This window comes from Oreochromis aureus, linkage group 3 (genome assembly GCF_013358895.1).
Source record: "Oreochromis aureus strain Israel breed Guangdong linkage group 3, ZZ_aureus, whole genome shotgun sequence".
Taxonomy (NCBI): domain Eukaryota; kingdom Metazoa; phylum Chordata; class Actinopteri; order Cichliformes; family Cichlidae; genus Oreochromis; species Oreochromis aureus.
This window is the reverse complement of record NC_052944.1, coordinates 61,328,967-61,335,565: the sequence shown is the minus strand read 5'-3', so window position 1 is coordinate 61,335,565 and position 6,599 is coordinate 61,328,967. Positions and strand designations below refer to the sequence as shown.

Sequence of the window (6,599 nt, the reverse complement as noted above, 5' to 3'; positions counted from 1 at the left end):
TCTCCTAATGCTAATGTTGATTTTGGTTAACTTTGACTGAAACTGATTGTTTTAATACAATTAAAGTGCATTTAATTTATGCACTAGGCCCATCTGACACATATACTTGATACCAAATACAAAAACATGATGTGTAACCTGTTGGAAGAATGAAGTGGGTAAGTCACTCACCGATTGGTCTGTATGAGGCTGAGACAGGACCTCAGCACTTGGTGTCTGCAACAAAAAGACAACAATATAACGTCAGAAACATTCTCTAGTATAAATCCCGACTAGATGATCAACTACAGATCATATTTGTAGCAGTGAACATTATTACAGAAGGATCCGACTTCCTTATACCAGATTCTAAAGAAACTTAACACTGTACAGTTCTGCTACCAACAATATGAGGACAGTGTAACACACACTAGAGTTGTTGGTCCAACCACATGAGGAAGGCAACTGAAACACACTCATGTCCTTCACAGCTTAAAACAATATGAGGACAGTGTAACACACACTACAATCACTGGTCCTACCATATGAGGACTTCTTCTTAAACACACTCATGTCCTTCACAGCTTAAAACAATATGAGGACATGACGACTGAACACATGTAGAGTTCATGTTCCTGACTTCTAACTTCTTCTGCTGTTGTCAATAAAAGCTCCAAACCCAACACTGATTTAAAGGCATCTATTTCCCCAGAAATTAAATCATGTAAACTGATCAGCGGGAGGTTAAATGGACAAAACATGTGTAAAAGGACAAAAATATCAAATGTAGTCAGAATAAAGATCACGCTGATGCTTTAAGGGAAAGTTTGGACTAACAAATGGTATAGACAATTACTTTCTCCTAATGCTAATGTTGATTTTGGTTAACTTTGACTGAAACTGATTGTTTTAATACAATTAAAGTGCATTTCATTTATGCACTAGGCCCATCTGACACATATACTTGATACCAAATACAAAAATATGATGTGTAACCTGTTGGAAGAATGAAGTGGGTAAGTCACTCACCGATTGGTCTGTATGAGGCTGAGACAGGACCTCAGCACTTGGTGTCTGCAACAAAAGACAACAATATAACGTCAGAAACATTCTCTAGGATAAATCCCGACTAGATAATTAACTACAGATCATATTTGTAGCAGTGAACATTATTACAGAAGGATCCGACTTCCTTATACCAGATTCTAAAGAAACTTAACACTGTACAGTTCTGCTACCAACAATATGAGGACAGTGTAACACACACTAGAGTTGTTGGTCCAACCACATGAAGAAGGCAACTGAAACACACTCATGTCCTTCACAGCTTAAAACAATATGAGGACATGACGACTGAACACATGTAGAGTTCATGTTCCTGACTTCTAACTTCTCCTGCTGTTGTCAATAAAAGCTCTAAACCCAACACTGATGTAAAGCCATCTATTTCCCCAGAAATTAAATCATGTAAACTGATCAGCAGGAGGTTAAATGGACAAAAACATGTGTAAAAGGACAAAAATATCAAATGTAGTCAGAATAAAGATCAAGCTGATGCTTAAAGGGAAAGTTTGGACTAACAAATGGTATAGACAATTACTTTCTCCTAATGCTAATGTTGATTTTGGTTAACTTTGACTGAAACTGATTGTTTTAATACAATTAAAGTGCATTTCATTTATGCACTAGGCCCATCTGACACATATACTTGATACCAAATACAAAAACATGATGTGTAACCTGTTGGAAGAATGAAGTGGGTAAGTCACTCACCGATTGGTCTGTATGAGGCTGAGACAGGACCTCAGCACTTGGTGTCTGCAACAAAAGACAATATAACGTCAGAAACATTCTCTAGTATAAATCCCGACTAGATGATCAACTACAGATCATATTTGTAGCAGTGAACATTATTCACAGAAGGATCTGACTTCCTTATACCAGATTCTATAGAAACTTAACACTGTACAGTTCTGCTACACACAATATGAGGACAGTGTAACACACACTAGAGTTGTTGGTCCAACCACATGAAGAAGGCAACTGAAACACACTCATGTCCTTCACAGCTTAAAACAATATGAGGACATGACGACTGAACACATGTAGAGTTCATGTTCCTGACTTCTAACTTCTCCTGCTGTTGTCAATAAAAGCTCTAAACCCAACACTGATGTAAAGCCATCTATTTCCCCAGAAATTAAATCATGTAAACTGATCAGCGGGAGGTTAAATGGACAAAAACATGTGTAAAAGGACAAAAATATCAAATGTAGTCAGAATAAAGATCAAGCTGATGCTTAAAAGGAAAGTTTGGACTAACAAATGGTATAGACAATTACTTTCTCCTAATGCTAATGTTGATTTTGGTTAACTTTGACTGAAACTGATTGTTTTAATACAATTAAAGTGCATTTCATTTATGCACTAGGCCCATCTGACACATATACTTGATACCAAATACAAAAACATGATGTGTAACCTGTTGGAAGAATGAAGTGGGTATGTCACTCACCGATTGGTCTGTATGAGGCTGAGACAGGACCTCAGCACTTGGTGTCTGCAACAAAAGACAACAATATAACGTCAGAAACATTCTCTAGTATAAATCCCGACTAGATGATCAACTACAGATCATATTTGTAGCAGTGAACATTATTACAGAAGGATCTGACTTCCTTATACCAGATTCTAAAGAAACTTAACACTGTACAGTTCTGCTACCAACAATATGAGGACAGTGTAACACACACTAGAGTTGTTGGTCCAACCACATGAGGAAGGCAACTGAAACACACTCATGTCCTTCACAGCTTAAAACAATATGAGGACAGTGTAACACACACTACAATCACTGGTCCTACCATATGAGGACTTCTTCTTAAACACACTCATGTCCTTCACAGCTTAAAACAATATGAGGACATGACGACTGAACACATGTAGAGTTCATGTTCCTGACTTCTAACTTCTTCTGCTGTTGTCAATAAAAGCTCCAAACCCAACACTGATTTAAAGGCATCTATTTCCCCAGAAATTAAATCATGTAAACTGATCAGCGGGGAGGTTAAATGGACAAAAACATGTGTAAAAGGACAAAATATCAAATGTAGTCAGAATAAAGATCACGCTGATGCTTTACGGGAAAGTTTGGACTAACAAATGGTATAGACAATTACTTTCTCCTAATGCTAATGTTGATTTTGGTTAACTTTGACTGAAACTGATTGTTTTAATACAATTAAAGTGCATTTCATTTATGCACTAGGCCCATCTGACACATATACTTGATACCAAATACAAAAATATGATGTGTAACCTGTTGGAAGAATGAAGTGGGTAAGTATGAGGCTGAGACAGGACCTCAGCACTTGGTGTCTGCAACAAAAGACAACAATATAACGTCAGAAACATTCTCTAGTATAAATCCCGACTAGATAATTAACTACAGATCATATTTGTATCAGTGAACATTATTACAGAAGGATCCGACTTCCTTATACCAGATTCTAAAGAAACTTAACACTGTACAGTTCTGCTACCCACAATATGAGGACAGTGTAACACACACTAGAGTTGTTGATCCAACCACATGAGGAAGGCAACTGAAACACACTCATGTCCTTCACAGCTTAAAACAATATGAGGACAGTGTAACACACACACTACAATCACTGGTCCTACCATATGAGGACTTCTACTTTCCTGTTGGAGGTTGAGACAGGATGGAAGGAGAGCAGGGAAGTAGCTGGCACAAATGATTCTATTGACACAACAGGTCAGTGAGATTAATGAACTGAACACAACAGACTCTTTCAAAATAAAACAGGAAAAATGGCATGAAAATACAAACGTTGTAATATACAACCCTAACATAAACTCCTTAAAACAATGTTAATAACGTTAAGCCAAACTCAACTAACCCGCCACTAAACATAAGAAACTCAAAACCTTAGAATAACGTCAGAAACGCTGGGCCAGAGACCCAGACCCTATTGGTTTGTGCTAAATACGAAAACATTATTATTAACATTTAAATCCCCCAAACATATCTTGTGTTGAAAAAAAAAATGTGTGTTGCAGTTAGCTACACTTAAAAGAGCTTAGACTGACTGTCTGTGCAGTTGAAGATGCAGAGCACGTGCAAGGCCACAGGTCCCTTTAACTCCAGTGGGAATTTAAAACAGTTAAATTAAACTTCTAATATCTATTGTTGAAGATAAATCTTAAGTAATTTTTAGCATTTATCATCATTCATCACACAGTTTGTTCAAATCGATTGTGTATTGTTTTAGTTCCGTTTAACTAGCGTTAATTAGCTTGTTAAACATACAACTTTACCTTGCTAAATGTGCGTCGAGTCATGGATATCAAAGGTAAATACATACGTCAAGACAAATCTCTGCTGAGTGCTGAAGGTCCCGGATGTGCAGTTCACTCAGAGCTCCGGCGAGTTTGTATCTTGCCGTGACCAGCAGCTCTTTGGTTGAGGCTTTCGAACAATCAGATGCAGCGTTACTCACTTGTTGTCCAATCACAGACGTCGTTCTATGCTCCACTGACGAAATGCCGCATCCTCTCACCAGCCACGGGCTCTCCTCGTCCATTTAACAACATAAACACAGCAACACTCGCTGTATTTGAGGTAGGAACACTTGAGAAGTGTCACAGTGTTTTGCAAACTGCTGTTACAGTTAATTTCGTTCCGTTAATTTGTTTGGTTCCTATTCTTAAGTAACACTTAAATACACATGTGGTTAGCTTGCTGGTCTAGTTTAAGTTAGCATGGGCATGCTGTTCACTGATGGAGTAATGCCAAAATTGGCCTGATATTGTCAGTGTGTTATCATAAACATGTCCTAATTTGTCATGAAAAGAAGAGCAGTACCCCTAGACCCTCAAGTGAAAATACAGATAATAGATAAGCAATTTAAGAAAATAAGTATAATGTGTATAATAAATGATTTTACTGTCACTTTCCTGGGTTTGTTGACCCAGCATTTTAAGTTTTAGTTTGTTTGGATGTCGATGTTTATTTATAAGTTCTTTAGGTTAGCTAAGTTCATTTGTTTATTAGATTACCCTTGTGATGTCTGTTTTATTGTGAAAGTCCTTGTCCTATATGCAGTGAGTCTAGTTTTGTTTCCCCTTGTCTTGTTAGGTCTGATTTGTCCCAGCTGTTCCTCATCCCCTCATTGTCTCTCTGTGTACTTACAAGGGCTTGCAAAAGTATTCGTCCCCTTTTCCACATTTTGTCACATTACTGCCACAAACATGAATCAATTTTAATGGAATCCAATTTCAGCAAAAGGTGGTTCTACAAAGTATTGACTCAGGGGCTGAATAATTACGCACACCCCCTTTTCAGTTATTTATTTGTAAAAATGTTTGGAATCATGTATGATTTTCATTCCACTTCTCACGTAGACCACTTTGTATTGGTCTTTCATGTGCGAGTCCAATAAAATTGATTCATGTTTGTGGCAGTAATGTGACAAAATGTGGAAAAGTTCAAGGGGGCGAATACTTTTGCAAGCCACTGTAAGTCCTGTCCTCATTTGTTCAGTGTCAGGTCATCTGTTGTCTTTGGTGCCACGTTTCCATGTTCCAGGTATGTTTGTATCCATGTCAGGTTTCATGGTTTGTCCCCAGGTTAGGTTATTGTTTAGCTTCACTTCTGCCTTTTGTTTTGTAATCTTTTAATTCAATTAAATTCAATTTTATTTATATAGCACCAAATCACAACAACAATCGCCTCAAGGCGCTTTATATTGTACAGTAGATCGCACAATAATAGATACAGAGGAAAACCCAACAATCATACGACCACCTATGAGCAAGAACTTTGGCGACAGTGCGAAGGAAAACTCCCTTTAACAGGAAGAAACCTCCAGCAGAACCAGGCTCAGGGAGGCGGGGCCATCTGCTGTGATTGGTTGGGGTGAGAGAAGGAAGACAGGATAAAGACATGCTGTGGATTAATAACAAGTATGATTCAGTGCAGAGAGGTCTATTAACACATAGTGAGTGAGAAAGGTGACTGGAAAGGAAAAAACTCAGTGCATCATGGGAATCCCCGGCAGCTCACGTTCACTGCAGCACAACTAAGGGAGGATTCAGGGTCACCTGATCCTGCCCTAACTATATGCTTTAGCAAAAGGAAAGTTTGAAGCCTAATCTTAAAAGTAGAGATAGTGTCTGTCTCCGAATCCAAACTGGAAGCTGGTTCTGCCTATTTTACCAGCCTTAATAAACAGCTTGCTTTCTGTTAATATTAAAATTTTCTTTCACGTTCCTTTGTGTCTGCATTTTGGGTCCATTCCTCAAATTCATACATGTGTCTAACCGTTTTTCCCCACTCGGCGACACACCCGTCGGGGTCAAACTCTGGTAATTGGTGATTCTGTTCTCAGACATGTGAAGCTAGAGACACCGGCAACCATAGTTAATTGTCTTCCAGGGGCCAGAGCAGGCGACATTGAAGGAAATTTAAAACTGCTGGCTAAGTGTAGTGAAGTAGATTCTGGGGTAGGATTTTACATGATGTCCACAAACGCACCACTAACATCCACACCTTCCCAGTTGACAATTAGCAGGCTTATAAGAAACAGCTGCGCTTC

General features: G+C 38.4%; 1 long non-coding RNA gene across 1 annotated transcript; it reads right to left on the bottom strand.

Annotated features, from left to right (window-relative positions):
* Positions 1–3,706: 3,706 nt before the first annotated feature.
* LOC120436182 lies at positions 3,707–4,717 on the bottom strand. The gene is made up of 3 exons (XR_005610218.1): positions 4,321–4,717; positions 4,093–4,144; positions 3,707–3,742 (listed from the first exon to the last, which is right to left on the bottom strand). It is a non-coding gene; the product is annotated as an uncharacterized LOC120436182 (long non-coding RNA).
* Positions 4,718–6,599: the final 1,882 nt, after the last annotated feature.